Raw genomic sequence first — 16,056 nt, forward strand, 5'->3', positions numbered from 1 at the left:
CTTATCCTTTTCACTTGCTGGCTGTCACTGTGTAGGATATGCATAGTAATGGACACCATGACCATTGTTTAGAGATTGTAGAATATCAAAATATTTGGGAAAGAAAGAAATCTACACAGTGCAGTAACAGCAGTTTTTCACTCAGTGTTCTGAGTGAAAAAACTTCACTTGGAAGCTTTGAAAAAAAAGATTTTGCAGAGTGCATAGAAGACACAATAGAAAACATGGAGTAATTTAGACATGACTTATACTACTGTTTAGATGAGTGTCTTGAGTAATTTTCCTAGACGATTTCCCATTTAAAGATGTTCTGTCAAAACATTCTATGATGTTCTGAACTGTCTGTTCTCAGTGAAAAATCTACAGAGCTATTTCCCTAAAAACACTAGAAAATTTGTGCAAAAATTATAGTTTGATGTTACTTTTGTTTTTTCCTTCTTTGTACAGTATTTTGAACATCTAAAGCTAGTTGGTCATGTCATCGAGGTAATCCTGGGTAAAAGAAAAAAGAAAGCTCTGCAGTCATTCCTTAGCCTATAGTTGCTGTTTGTTTTTATAACAATTTTCATAATAAAAATCCACAGGAATATTACTACAAGGATTTAAGGTCTTCTCAAAATTATTTCTAGGAATAGGTACTTTATGCTCATTTGAGATAATATATGTTAACAATCAAGCAGTGAATTTAGTATTTTTACTCAAAAATAGTATGGGAAAAATCAGCAATTAAGTGAAGTATGATTTGTTTAGTACATTTTTACAGAGGCATCTTGGTTATCTTTCCGTATCGCTTAAAGTGTGAATAAAAATAAGTGTCTTTCACAGTAAAACCAAATCAAAGAATTCCATTTTTCAGTTGATTGAGGAGAAATTATGAAGAAAATATCCTGTAAGATAGGATCTGTATTGAGTCTATGACATGTAATGTGCGTTAAGTAAAGAAACCTTAAAATAATAACATGGAAAGCTCTTTTTGATAACAGTATCTTATTATGTTTTAATATATTTTTAGTTATAGTGCTAATATAAAAGTTATATAGTACAGTAATATGCTTTGTCATAACAGACGTATTTGAGGGATTTATGTGATTAAGTTTACATAAAAGCAACCTTGATTTTAAATGTCTTGGTGTTACCATTTCCAGTGAGAATGGCCTCACTTTGAGATATCTTATCTTATTAAATTTTATCAGTTTTGATGACACCTTTAATTTGATTCATAATGTAATTTTTTGAGAGATTGTAATTCAGTGACTGTTATAATAACGAACAATTCCTTTAAGCTCCATATGTGACCTACCCATACTCTTTACCATGAAAGTAAAATGAAGCTGCCCTCCTCCAGAAGTTTACATTGAAATAGAGTTTTCACTATGGTACTGAAGCAAAAACAACTATTTTAAATAGCATTAGTAGTAACTTATTGCATAACTGGAAGGATATATGGTGAAAGTCTCCATCAGAGGATATAATGGAATAAATTTACAGCTATATATCTGAGTTTGTAACTTTAAGAATCAAAATCAAAACAATACAAATCAAAGCAGAAGCAAGATCCTAACTTATTAAATACATAGATCCTAAAATCGAGTCCTAATATTAACCAGACTATACTTTTTTATCCTTTTTCAGTCATTAACAGTGAATATGGAGTCTATGCAAATAAAGACTTAAATGAGAAGTAGACCTCAGAAAAGAAGATTTCAGTATTAGAGGCAGGAGCAAATGGATTCATAGCTACACTTCAGATTTAGATTTCTCCCCTGAAAGTATAATTCCATTAACCTCTTTGAGTAGCAGTAATTCTAGAGCACAATTTACCTTTCAGGGCAACCTAAAAGGGATATAGACAGAAGGGAAGACAACTGTGTAGCTGCCTGGAATATAGCATAAATTGCCTCTAGCAAAGGAACATGAGGAGCTAATTACCTCGAAGGTGCAAACTAATCAATTTAGAGTGGTAACCTGCTCATGTTATTCACATGAACAGCCCAGAAGAGGTTATTGAAAACAGTGAAAAGTTGCTGAAGAAATGACAGTAGCACTGAAAGGTGTATGTCCAAAGGAGCCAGGCCTTTGTACTATCTCCTGTTCTGTCTTTCTTGTGAAAGTCCGATGTCCCACCTCACTATTCTTTGGCTGAACCCCGTATGTTGTATAAACAACATATGAGATAATTCTTTCCCCATACATCTGTGGTAACCTGCTGATTTTCCAGATGTTCACCAACCCAGAAACACAGTAAACATCTCTCTGTGCATAAAGACTGAGTAAACAAATCTGTATATCATGGGTATGGATTCAGTTGGACTAATTTATTTAACACATGATGCAATCATTTGCATTTCAGTCTGTCTGGGAAGAAAAGAAATCTTTATCATCTCTCTAGCAGAAAAATCTTATGCTCAAAGGGGTGCGAACCACAATACCTTCAAGACAAGGACAATGTCTTAAATCAGACTTAAGCAAATGCTTATTAGTTCTCTTAAAATAAGCAGTAAAGTATTTTTATGTAGTTTGGTGCATATGCAACTCTAGCTCTTCAAGGAGATTTAAGAGTTTATACCAGAGATTTAATCACTTTTCTTTTGTTCAGATAAGGGTGATTGGAGATAACCTTTAGTTGTTCCAGTTTCCTTAAAATTTGATTTGTCATTAGGAAAATGATTTAAATTCTGTTCAACTCCTCAATCTTTCTATTTTTGGTATTCATTAAAGAAATGTGTACGTGCCTGGGAAAACAAACATGTTGCCCTTGAAATTTCTGTTGTTACTAAAAAACTATAATATTTTAAGCAAAGAGGGAAATGGTACAAGAGTAAGTTTTACTTTTTAATTGGCTTAATTCTGATCTATATTACGTATATATTGCATGCATATTAAACTGAAAAAAACATAGAAGTACTAACTGCATTATTTTCCTTTTTTTTTTTCCCCCATTAAAATAAAGTAATTACTCTTCCTTTTATTTCAGATTATTCTTTAAATAATAATCTCATTTTCAATTCTGCTTTCATATAGTCATAGATTTAAATTTCAGTGAGACAGAAAGTAGTTGCCAGTCAATACATTAAATATTTTCTTGATTTTCTGAAAACATCTGCTTCCCAATGGAGGATAAAGTAGAAATGACACAAAAATCCTCACCTGTAATTTGGAACATTTCTGAAAATGTCTCACCTGGAATTTATTGACTATTGTATTCTCATTGATTTCAGTTTTGCAGGCCATCCTGAGATGTTCTGAAACATCTGATTCGCTGTGTCAGCATTTATGTTACAGTTGTGGCAGACATAGCCAGAGCCAGCAGGGATGGCACATGCCTCGGCGCTTGTACTGTCTTCAGTGAGCAGATGAAAGTATTTTGCTACTCATAAGGTACTGCCTACTAAGTTTGAAAAGCTATAGACTGATTTTACTGATTAACTCCACATTAGGGAAACTGAACAAAATCCTCATTTTTCTGCAATTTCTCACCCTGTTTCATATTTCTTTGGCAATTATTGTAAGAAAAAGCTTGCTGTAATAGCAATGAATGTTTTTGTCAATTCCCAATCAATTTTTGAACTCATTATTCAAAGTTTACCAAATCTGATAGAGAAATAATGATATCAATTACAATGATTTTTCAAAAAAAATTAATGACTACTGCTAAATACGAACAACCTAATAATATGTTCAGTGAGGATGTGAATAAAGTATAAATTGACCACCAATCAGATATTAGAAAATCTATGCAGGAAAGACAGATGTTACAAATGCCTCCCAGAGAGAAAAAAAATCCAACAACAAAAAATACTTCAGTTCAATATTACAGTTTCAGATGTTAGAAAATCTGAGTCACAGCACAATAGAGAAATATTTCATTAGTTCTTTCACTGTTTCTACTCCAGTAAAGACACTTTCAGAAACAGATAATATGGCTTTTTCCAGTTAACTTCCTTGAGTACCCAGTTCATTTTTGGTTAGCAGTATAAAGCTCTCTGTGTTCTACATATTTTTACATATAACATGTAAGTTACAGAAGTTGAAAACATCAGCAGTGCATATAAAATTTTGAAAACAACAATCGAGTTTTCCTACAGATTCTTATGGAATAGTATTTCCCAGAAATTTATATCTGAGTAACGATTACAACAAAGAGAATTACGGAAGATATTCTTGACCTGCACAGAAATAAATGTATTTTTATGAGCATCTAAAACTTTTGCCTCGGTGTAGCTTTCATACCAGATTTTTCAGTACAGCTCTTCAAATTAGATCAAGGGTCACTAGCCTAGAGTTCACTGCTTGATTTCACTGCTAGTGATTTTTAGACACATTTTGAATATACATTTTTAAAATCAGAAGAATTAGATTTCATTGATTATTCTCACTGCAGTTTTGATTGTATTTTCCTGCTAAGGTTCTATGATATTTAAAAAGTCCAGAGGAGCTCTTTGTCAAGAAATTAGGAGTGGTAGAACATGATCAAATCTACATTTGTAGTCGTGTATCTGGGTCACTCCACAAATAATCCAGTTAACATTGAATAGGGAACAACTGACTGTTCTTTAGCTCCCAGTAAAGCAGTTAACTTTATAGTGCTGAGCCTTTTGAATATTATTGGAGCAACATATTTTACATTTAGAAAAGTCTGTCTTAGTTTCTGTAAATGACTACTATAATTTATTAGCCATTTCTTTTGGTTTTATTTTACATTCAGCTACAAATCAGCTGTTCACTTAAACTGACAAATTTTCTGAGCAGATTAAAGTGGAAGGCATGAACCATTTACTTCAAAGAAATGTAATATTACAACTATGGCTGTTTCCCTTCAGTCTCTAAAAAAAACCCTTTAATGTATCAGATTTATTGAAATGACCACGCGTATCAAAATCAGCTAACACCAGCCAGTGAAAAGGGATAAAATGACTTATTTATGAAAAGAACATTTGATTTGGATTTCACGATGCTTAACAGCAGATTTAAGAAAATGATTCAAACGATGGACATTGTCTTTTTCTTTTTAAATAATGTTAGAAACATTGTATTCTGCTGTGCCAAAGTAACTGGCTTTTCCTCAAGCCAGAAATTAAGAATGAGCAACTGTTTGAGCAACTTACTGCTTGGATGATCAGAAGCAGAAGACTAGGCAAATGCATAAAGATTGTCTCTACCCCTTTTGCACCCCAGCATATTTAAAGAAAAGAATGATTTAATTATCCATACTCAAAAAGTATCTTAGACTTAAATCTATGATTTGTGATGATTACCAGGTTATTAATTTAAGTCCCATGGAGATGGGACTTAATTCAGGATCAGATTTAAGTTACCTTGCATTTCTAAATTTATTTTCATGTTTAACTGCACAAAACACTGGTACGCTGTCTCCTTGACGAAACTCTATAATGATTTTGAGGCCACACAGATCAGCATGGCACCATGCTTACATATGGTAAGCAAGTGGTATGTTCCTTTGATAAGAAAACGATTTAAGTTAACTGGCCTTGAAGTACAAGACTGATCGGTTTCTTGCTTGTGTAGCACTTAAATAATGGTGCTATTTTTCAGCCTAAGAACATTTAGGCAGCTGTAATATGCAACTTTATGTACTGTGTTTTACTGTGCATAGGAAACACAACTTACATACAGAACAAGAATTGTTCAAATTCAGGAAACAAGAATTACTGAAAATGCCTGAAGTTCCCATCCCTGAACTTCATAATACATTAGCTTCTTAATAAAACTGGGCCTAAAAATCACAGTGATGTGATACAATTTTACAATTTTCCTTATACAATTTTGTTGGGGGAAATAGTTCTAATAATCAATGCCATGCCTCCAAACTCTTGTCAGAAATTTGGTGGGGGTGTTTATAAGAAAGGACCAGAGAGATAGATTTTCTTTTCCATTCTTAAAAGAACAGGTACATTGCAATACAAAATTAAGATAGACAAAATTGTTAATATCTCTCCTTGTTACAGGAGAAAAATCTTAAAATACCCTTTTAAACACTTCTGATGGACCTGAACCCTTGAAATGGAAAGGCTGGCACTAAAATCTGGTTCCACATCACTCTTAAAAATAGTAGTTTCCATGTTACGGTAAAGCAGTGATAATATGTGAGCTACAAAACAAATGAACAAGTAAAGATCTTTTGCATTCACTGATCTCTTACTCATGTAGTCTTAATATATATATATATATTTCAGAAGACTGAAATAATATTAAAACAGTTTAGAGTTAATGAGAAAATATAGAGTAAGTTAGGAGAAACTTCTTTACTTTGAGGGTGACAGAGCCTCAGGCTCTGAAACAGGCTGCCCAGAGAAGATGTGGGGTCTGTTCTGGAGATATCCCAAACCCACCTGGATGCTTTCCTATGCAACCTACTGTAGGGAACTTGCATTAACAGTGGGGTTGGACTGGTTGGCCTCCAGAAATCCCTTCCAACCCCTGTGATGATGTAAATTTGTCATCTATTCATTTTACTTTTTTTCTACTGTCTTTGCAGTTTTGATTACTTCTTTATGCTTTACTAAGTTCTATACTTGTGTAATTCACAAAGCCCAAATGCTGGTTGGTAAACAGAAAACAAGTGAGACAATATTTCTTATTGAGCTTATTGGGGACAAATTCAATGTAAAGCTAATGCACTGTAAACTTCACTGATACTTAATGCGAGATGCTATCAGACCCTAAGTACTGCCTCTGTTTCACATCATTTCAAACATCTTAAATTAGTTGCTCCGTCAGCTTTAGTTACGTATGCTCCCTTTTTAATCAAGGAATAGAAACTGATACTTCCAGAAGGTAATAGAAAGAATAGAAACCCTCATGAGATGCTTTCTTCCTTCTTCAGTTACTGAGAACTTTTATCACTTACCTAAAATATCCATACCCCGATCTATAATCCTGTACAATGAAAGTTACCTTTGAAGAATCCCAAGCTGAAACCTAAAGCTAAAAGCTTAAGTACATCATTAAATTGTGTATTACCAAGCTTATTTACATTTGTGTAGTTTTGGAGTACGGGCTGAAAAGAAAACAGATGCTCCTTCAACCAAGTTAAAGGCGTAGATCACATACAATTCATGTACCATGAATCACATGTCAGATCTATTGACAACCCTGCACCTGCTTGTATAGATGGGGCTTTGATAGAAACTTCTGCCACAGTTTCTCTTTTGAGACATTCAGAGATTTACCTCAAGATTGCTGGGGACATAAAAGCCTGAAACTCGATTTGATCTTGAGAATTACAGACGTGCTGACTCATTAATCTGTTTAGGAACCTCTTGAGTTCTTTGTTTTGTTATAAACAGAATTGTTATGAGAAGGAGAATAAATATGAGTTTAGACCTGTTAAAGCAGTTAAAAGAATAACTAGTGCTTAGTTAATTTGGTTTGAAATGATAGTCTATTACATTAAGGCTGCAAATACTGACTTTTTAAAGTATTTTGTAAGCCCTAAGACTTTTTTTTATTGAAAGAAACTTTTTTTTTTCCTTCCAATGGATAGATACAGATTATAAAAGCAGAAATATTTCCAAACCATGCAAAATTATACCCCCTGATATGAACAGAGAATTACCATAAGTGGTTAGGCAAGCAGGTCTTTCAGTGCAAAAATGTTCATAAGAATAATTAATGTGTTAAAGCATGAAATTTACAATTTCAATAATGTTTTGTGTGTTGGCTCTGGGATTCTGCATGTATCAGAAACTGGTCGTGAATATTAATATTAGAAATACAGCATCATAAGAATAATTTTGTTTAGTGTGTAAGGGCTTAAACTCATTTCCTATGAATGTCTATATTCTTTAAAGGTATGTTTATGGAAATAGGATTATAACATTGCAGAAATTCGTTCCGTATTCAGGCACAGTCCCATGATACCTGATTTCTTAATATTTTCACTCCATGTAATCTAGACTGATAAACACTTCACAGCTATTTACTAACTTTTATGAATTATCCTGTTTTAAATAAACAGAAATCATTACTATGGGTACAGAGTTCTCAGATTCCTGTAGCTTCTTTTTTTTTTTTTTACATAATCCTTTTTATTTCATTTCTGTAGTCAGTAGTTACAGAAAAACCCTCTGAATTCCTTCAACCCTTTTGTTTTCTATGATCTCATCTGCATCCAAATGTGCAATAATCCAAAGATGGGCATCTGACTATTGTTTTTTTCAAGAGTACCTGAGTTATTTCTTAATGGTCTCTCACAAGACCAGCATATTGTCTAAAAATGCATTTTTGGAAAGTTTGCTTGCACAGTATGTGCAAGAGATTACTCAGCAATTTAGAACTGTAGTAGATTGCTTTCTTTTTCAGACACAACACATTTTCTAGAAAATAAAAAGTGTACAAAAAGATGACAGAAAGAGAAAGGGTAAAGTTTGCTTGCATGATAGTAGATTCCTTGGGATTTGTCTGGAGATATGAAATGACATGAAGAGATGATCAAGCAAAAAGGTCAACATCCTGTAAAAACAGAACATAGCAGAAGACAATTTCCTCTCTTGATATGGGATTTGAAATAGAATGAGCCATGTTTGTGCTAAAAATGGCAGTTAATTTGTAACTACCAGTTAAAATGCTTTTGGACTATGCTTAACTACTGTGATGAATGTTGTACAAGACACTTAGAAAAAGAATGTATAGACCTCTCAGCATCCCAATAAGTACTGGTAAGACCATGAAAAATGTGTAACTATTGACTGAAAATCTTTTTTAAAAAGTACTAGCACATAGCCAGTGCGTAGATTGTTTAATGTGAAAGAACATTATGAGAAACAAGTGTTGTATTTCTACAGAACTTGAAACTTACTGGGACTAAGTCAACACTACCCATCTCTTTCACAAGTTAATCTCTGAACATGATACACATACTCTGATATAGTAAAACAGTTCTGTAATACTTAGAAATAAGTCAAGGATATGTACAATACAAAAACAAACTGATTGGATTAACTCTGAGCAATCTTCTGACAGGAAAGAACTTGTTAACTGGATTTTCAAATGCTAATCCACAGTTCATTAGCTTTAATTTAACTAATTATAGTCATATAGTCACACAGAAGGTACTCAGCCTACACAAAATTTTGTTCTATTACCTTCTTCACCACAAGTAAACAGCCCTTCTGATTAATTTAGTTCAAATGTCCTAAGGAAAGCTTTATGGACATAGTATTGCAGTAGTGCTTTAAGCCAACATTAGCAATTGAAAGATTGAAAGAGTTGAAAGATAGACATCAAAGGATGATGAAATATAAGGATTGTGAATCATACAGAATAATAGCTAGTTTGCTCTAAAAGTAATGCCTTCTATTTATTTCCATGGAAACTTCAACAAATATAAAAAGCACAATAGCACTATTTGATAGAGCAAATTCTCAGATACAATGTACTATTTCTGTACATAGTCATCACCATTAGCTATGCATCTTTGGCATCAATGAACAAGAGCTGGTATGCTGCACTTTTGAAAATCTGCATGGCCATCTGGAATGTGGCTTGTCTTTCACATTGCTGTTTCCACTGCTGAAATGCAACACCCACCCCTTACTATGCTGACATCCACTGTTTGGTCTTCATAGACGTTCAGCAAGTGTCAATGAATGTCACTGACATTAATTTTCGTCATACATTTTCATGTATCGTGTATTATTCATGTATCACGTATTTTCATGTATTGTGTATTTTTTCATGCCATCTTTTCCTTATGCAGGCATTCAGTGACACACATTTGCTTCAGATGCACTTCCGTGTCAGACATCATTCTGTCAGACTGCCCTTCTGCTGCCATCTGTCACACAGCAACAACATGTAATGGAATATTGGTGGGAAGATTCAGCCTCTGCTGCCATACCAACAGTATCCACATCTGACATCATGGGCTGACAGAATAACACTGCAGGCATTACTTTCAGAGCAGACTTCATATTATGACAGCTAGATTTTGAGAATACTGAATAATCTAGATTTCAAAAAAAAGAGATGTCGACACGTAATTTAGGGAATTGTAAGATAACTCCAAGTAGGACCAATTCATTGATCACCTAGATAACACAAAGTGATAGAAAACGCCTCCAACTTTTGCTGTGAAAAAAAATTAATAGCCTATGTCACTTAATCCTTTGAATTTAATAATCCAAAGCTGTAATAATTACTTCAATTAAATGCAATTTAATTGCAATTATTGATCCTGAAAATAATTTTATGATTTTTCATTTCTGCTTCCTAAAACTTTCATTTGAGAAATGATCTTTTTAATTAATAATTCTATAGCACTGCTAAAAAATAAAATGAATACAAGTTTAAAAGACTTTTAAAAAGCTATCCGCCTTCCAGCTGGATTCTCTAGCAGCAATTATAGTTTATATTCTCTAAGGAAACCATTTACATTAATCCAAAGGACATCAAGGGAGAAGCATCTTTTGTTCTTGTACATTTGTGCTTTCAAAATGTAAGTCCCACTCGCATTTACTGAAATCTGTTCTTAAGAATTTGATTCAAAGATGTGTCTGTACCATCCAGTCTCTTGTACAGCTGTTACAGATATTCTTAAAAACATGTCATTACTGATGTGTGGGTACTTCTTGCTTCCCTCATAGGAACACAAAAGGGAATGCACCACTTTTTCTGGTCTTGTAGGGATAGAGGAATTAGAAAGGCCACCTTTACAGTAAATGCATTTAGCTTGACTTTATCACTGTTCATCTTAAATCTCAGCAGGACTGCTTCATTGCAGTCTCATGCTTGAATTTCCCATCTTTCATCTGAATATCCTCTCCCTTCTGATTTTCAGTTATTTAAGCTAGATCTCAGATTTCTCTTGTGGGAGCAGTTCTTTTTCTTAAGCAATTATCTAATGACTGACACAAAGATCTGAACGTGGGTTACCACTCCTCAGGGAAATGCTTTGCAGCTGTACTGTAAGTGTGCCCTTCACTATTTAATACTTACAGGAAAAGGAACAGATCTACCACACAAGAAACTGCAGGTCACAGAAGCTGTCACCTTTCTCCTGCTTAGGCATACTTTGTTCAAGGCCTTGTTTCATGTCAGGTGAGCAGAAAAAAGCTTGTACCTGCCTCATGCCTCATGGATACTCTTCCCACTATAGGTTTTTTAAAAATAGAAAGGCAATTTTTCGTCTCAATGCCAGGCTGATGATTGTGAAGAGTGCAACTCACATGTGAGGATGCTGAGAAGAGGAAGCTATTAATGAGCTGACTTTGTTACAGAGGTTTCTTCTCTACCATTTTTGTTTGCATCTAGTTCCATTCAGCTGAGGCTGGGTTTCTGGGAGGCTGAGTTTCTTAACTCTAAACACATGGTATTTCTTGGGCTCAGAACTTCGTGGCATTGTAAGATAATAGCAAGTCATGATGGTGCTGAACAGAATGTGCTACTAGACTGAAATATCTATATCACTTTCTGCAATTATATCCTATATGACACAATTCTATTGAAAATGTAAGTTGAGAGGTTTTCTGGGCTCATTCAAGAACTCTACAGTAGGGAAAACAGTTTACTCCCCTGATTGCCCCTTCTCTTTATACAGGATGGACCCATAAGCAAGGAGTTTATGCAATGACTGAAGCATCAGGTAAGCTACTGGTCATAGGAGCAAATGTAAATTCATCCTAATTCAATATAAAGTTTCACATCTGATATTTTGCTATTGTGAGAGATGCAGCTGCCTCTATCCCTGCCAATTTCTCTTGTTTTCATCCCCTACCCCAACAACTATTCCCAAAACACACTGATACCTTCCTACCTGGAATTTCTAGATTGTTTGTCTACAGCCTCTCAATGACTTAAATCCAGTTTACCTTTAGTATTGAGAAGAAATTGAGATAAATTTTGTCATATTATCTGTTTCTGAGAATGTGAATTTTGTGTTAGAACATGTGACAATTTGCTGTAAAAGAAATTGCAAAAATCCAAACAAGCCTATAAACTATAACTGTACTCATGAGTGCAAATTCAGTTCTTGAATTGAAGAGCAATGTTAGTGTAAAGTGCATTATTCTTGTTTGCTCTCTCCCTGATAGATTTTTTTTTTTCATCTGGCCTGTTTCCAACATTTTTGTTTTGCGCATTTACAAGGCGCTCCAAGGGCTCAAGGACAGAACACTTTTATAAATAAAAGATGTAGTTGTATAATTACTGGCCAGAGAAAATAACTGTTTCTGGGTTTAGTTTATTTCTTTTTGGATATACTCTAAAGGTCTGCATTTTTCCTTCCCCTTTAAAACAATAGCTAAAGCCCTTTTTAGAATGTCAGTGTTGTCCAAAGCTCCATTCTACCCAGCCTTGAGCACCTCTAGGAATGGGGCACTTATAGCTTCTCTGGGCAATCTATTCCTGTGCCTCACCACTCTCATAGTAAAGCATTTCTTTCATATAACTAACGTAAATCTACCTTCTTCTAGTATTAACCACTCTCCATTGTCCTATCACTACCCACCTTGATAAAGAGTTCCTCCTCATTTTTCTTGTAGGTCCCCTTTAAATACTGGAAGGCAGCTATAAGCTCTCCTGGGAGCCTTCTCTTCTCCAGACTGAAAAACCCTAACTCTCTCAGACTCTCACCCCGCGCAGGTGCTCTAACCCTCTAATATCCCTGTGACTTCTCATTAGGACTTGCTCCTATTCGTTCATGTCTTTCTTATGCCCATGGTCCCAGAACTCAATGCAGTACTCCAGGTGGAATCTCATGAAAGTGGAATAGAGAGGTGTTCAGTCAGCATTTGTACTCTGCTTTCCTATAAACATATTGTTTCTAGTAGGCATTCAAATTTGACGTGCTGTGGTTGTGAATGAGTTAATGTGTAGCAAGTCACACAGTCCTGACTACCATAAAATTTGCAAGACATTACTTAAGGGGAATTTGTTTCAGCAATGACAAAGCCCATTGCAAATCCATGCAATTTTCTCACTTAAAATTCCTTCCACTGTGCAATAAACTTAGTCCTTGTATTTCCAGTCTGCAGTCTGCTCACTGCTTTTACAGTAAGGATGGCTATAGTTTGATGCCTCAATCAGAACCTTTTGACTCTTGTCTCTAGTCTTATTCCTTTCTCTTGAAGATGTTCCCCTTCATAGCTTCGCAGCTATCACCTTGTAAAGCAGTGAATTCAAGTTAATTTCTAAGATTTCTGGTAGTCATAAGGAAATGGGAGGAAGGGAATGAAGCTTTTTTTTTTTTTTTTTTTTTTTTTTTAAGGGATGTGAAGCATACGGTAGGATAAGAAAGAATAAAATGTAATTGAAGAGATACAGATTGGAAGTCTGGACTACTCAGTAGATAAAGAATTACTTGGATGGTTGCAGTCAGAGAGTTGTAGTCAATGGTTCTATATCCAGATGGAGGCTGCTCATGAGTAGCATCCCTCAGGTGTCTGTCTGGGGACCGGTGCTCTACAACATCCTTATCGACAATCTAGACAGTGGGATTGAGTGCACACTCATCAAGTTTGATGATGACACCAAGAGAAGTGTTGCAGTTGACACAATAGAAGGAAGGGAACTCATCCAGACAGACCCAGACTAACTTTAAAAGTGGGTCCATGAGAACCTAATGAGATTCAACATTGTCATGTACAAGGTGTTGCACTTTGCTCAGGGAAATCCCAGATATGTGTACAGACTGGCAGCAGCCCTGCGGAGAAGGACTTGGAGATGTTGATTGACAAAAGGCTGGACATGAGTCAGCAGAGCGTGCTTGTAGCCTGGAAGGCCAACTGTATCCTGGGCTGCATCAAAAGAAGGGTGGCCAGCTGGCAGAGGAAGGAATTTGTCCCCCTCTACTCTGCACTCATGGGGCTGCATCTGGAGTACTGTGTCCAGGCTGGAAACTCCAAAACAAGAAAGATGTGTAGCAACAGGTCCAGAGGAGGGCTGCAAAGATGATCAGAGAGCTGGAGCACCTCTTTTATGATTAAAGGTTGAGGGAGTTGGGCTTGTTCAGCCTGGAGAAGAGAAGGCTCCCTGGAAACCTCACTGTGTCCTAGTACTTGAGCAGAGCTTATGAATAGGAGGGAGACCAAATTTTTACATGGGCAAATAGTGATAGGACAAGGGGGGATGTTTATAATTAAAAAGAGGGAAGATTTAGTTCTTTTAGCAGATATTGTTCAGAGGGTAGTGAGGCATTAGAACAGGTTGTCCCAAGAAAGGAACTGGATGATCTTTAAGATTCTTTCCAACCCAAGCCATTGTATGATTCTATGATACTGTGACAGGGGAGTAGAAAGATGCAAAATGGAATACAAAAAGAGACATTAAGGTACATTGTGCTTTCTTGCAGACTGAGTCCTGCTTGCATATCTAGAGCCAAATTGAAGTATTTGCCTGTAATCCACTTGCTGGATATGGAAGGTATGTGATTGGAAATTTATTTTTTGAATTAGGTAAGAAGCAGGACATCATATTTGATGCCAAAAGCCTATCTGATGCTACACTTGATTAATTGGTAGGCTGGGCTGAATTCATTTTAAGATTAACCTTGTTTTCCTTCTTTCTTCTATTATCTCAAGGTGATTTCATTTATTTATTTATTTTTGTTGTTGTTCTGGCATGTTCTACGAATTCAAGTTAATTTGTAAATGGGTTGTTATAGTCAGGTTTGGCACATACCCTTGATACTGACTTCTGAAAGGTACTGGTTAGTACAAATTCTGTTTAAACTCTGTATGCAGCTAATATTTTAAAAACTCTGAAAGTAGATAGTGCAATCTGCTGCAGCAATTCATTTTCTTTCCTGCCACCTGATAAGAAGGATGATCCTTACCTCAGCATAGCTTTGACTTAGGAGGATTTACAATGATTTACACCAGTTCATAAGCCAGGCCTAACTTCTTGGATTTGTAACTGCAAATTCAGTCATTCTAGAAAAGATGACATAATTGTTTCTATTCTACCATCTATTTCCTGAAAACCTTTCGAACAATCTGTCATCTTCTGAGAACAAATAATCTGGACACAGAGTCTCATCTTTCACCTCTTGCTTTTGATGCAAACAATAACTTCTGTGCAGAATAAGTAACAAATTGCACATAATATAAAAAACCAGCAATCAACATGTTGCATGAGACATAACATGGTATCTAAGAAGGCAGGAAAGACAAGAGTCATATTATATTTCACTGAACTTTTATAAAATTTGATTCAAATATGTCAGTGGTGTAGTTAATAGAGAAAATAAGCTTTCCCACTGTGAGGGGGAGGAACAAAAAAGTGGTGCATGTATGTGTTGTAAAGAATGTAAAGAACTTCAGCAGTGAAAGGACTGAAAAGATAGAAAATGTCCATTAGACTGTGAAACTACTCTCTTTCAGGAAAAATTTCCAGCGGCAATTGCATTTGAATTGACACCATTATACTTCACATAAAATGCCTTCTGTATACACACAGCAAACTTCAAGTACATACAACATATAAAAATTATTCAGTGGCCAACTTTCCTTGATTTCAAGGAAAATATAAGAAAGAAAAATAACACTGGATCTTTTAGGAGTCAGGCTACTGATAATATGGAACATTTGCTAAGATAACTGCTTAAAATGTATGAAAATGTAACCATTTTTGGCTAAAATCCTATACTGATCATCTCCTTAGCTAATTTCTATATGGAAAGAAAGTACGTGCATTTGAATGAAGCCCTGCTTTTTAACAAATGGTGCTATCTCCAAAAAAGAATGGTCAAAGAAGAAAAAGATGAGGAATTAGTGGAAATAAAAAAAGAGATAGAGAACATGCTGAGTAGAAAAAATAGTGAAATAGAGCAGGGGCAGAAGACAAGATATGCATAAAAGGAATAAAGAACAATGGAGATGAGGGAAGTAGATTGCAGATACTGAAGGGTAGTACCAGCTGTGAAAGCTATGATTGTGTTGAAATTCATATCTCTAGCAAGAACTTTATAGTTCAGAGTGAAGATACCAAAATGTGTGATTTACTGCTTTCTGAAGCATGTGGGCCAAGCAGACTAAATGTGATATACACAGAAAGAGAGTCAGTTAAGCTGATAGTTTGGTTTAATAACATATGTGAAAC

At 35.2% G+C, this 16,056-nt stretch overlaps 1 protein-coding gene and 1 long non-coding RNA gene across 2 annotated transcripts in view; one reads left to right on the plus strand and one right to left on the minus strand.

Annotated features, from left to right (window-relative positions):
- KCND2 (potassium voltage-gated channel subfamily D member 2) overlaps window positions 1–16,056 on the minus strand; it is a 261,512-nt gene that overhangs the window by 185,677 nt on the left and 59,779 nt on the right. The window lies entirely within an intron of this gene.
- On the plus strand, window positions 10,990–14,330 carry LOC122180823. Its single transcript, XR_006179234.1, has 3 exons — window positions 10,990–11,058; window positions 11,558–11,602; window positions 14,309–14,330. It is a non-coding gene; the product is annotated as an uncharacterized LOC122180823 (long non-coding RNA).

The sequence above is a fragment of the Lagopus leucura genome, unplaced genomic scaffold (assembly GCF_019238085.1).
Source record: "Lagopus leucura isolate 7727_CA_CO unplaced genomic scaffold, USGS_WTPT01 Super-Scaffold_100008, whole genome shotgun sequence".
Classification (NCBI taxonomy): domain Eukaryota; kingdom Metazoa; phylum Chordata; class Aves; order Galliformes; family Phasianidae; genus Lagopus; species Lagopus leucura.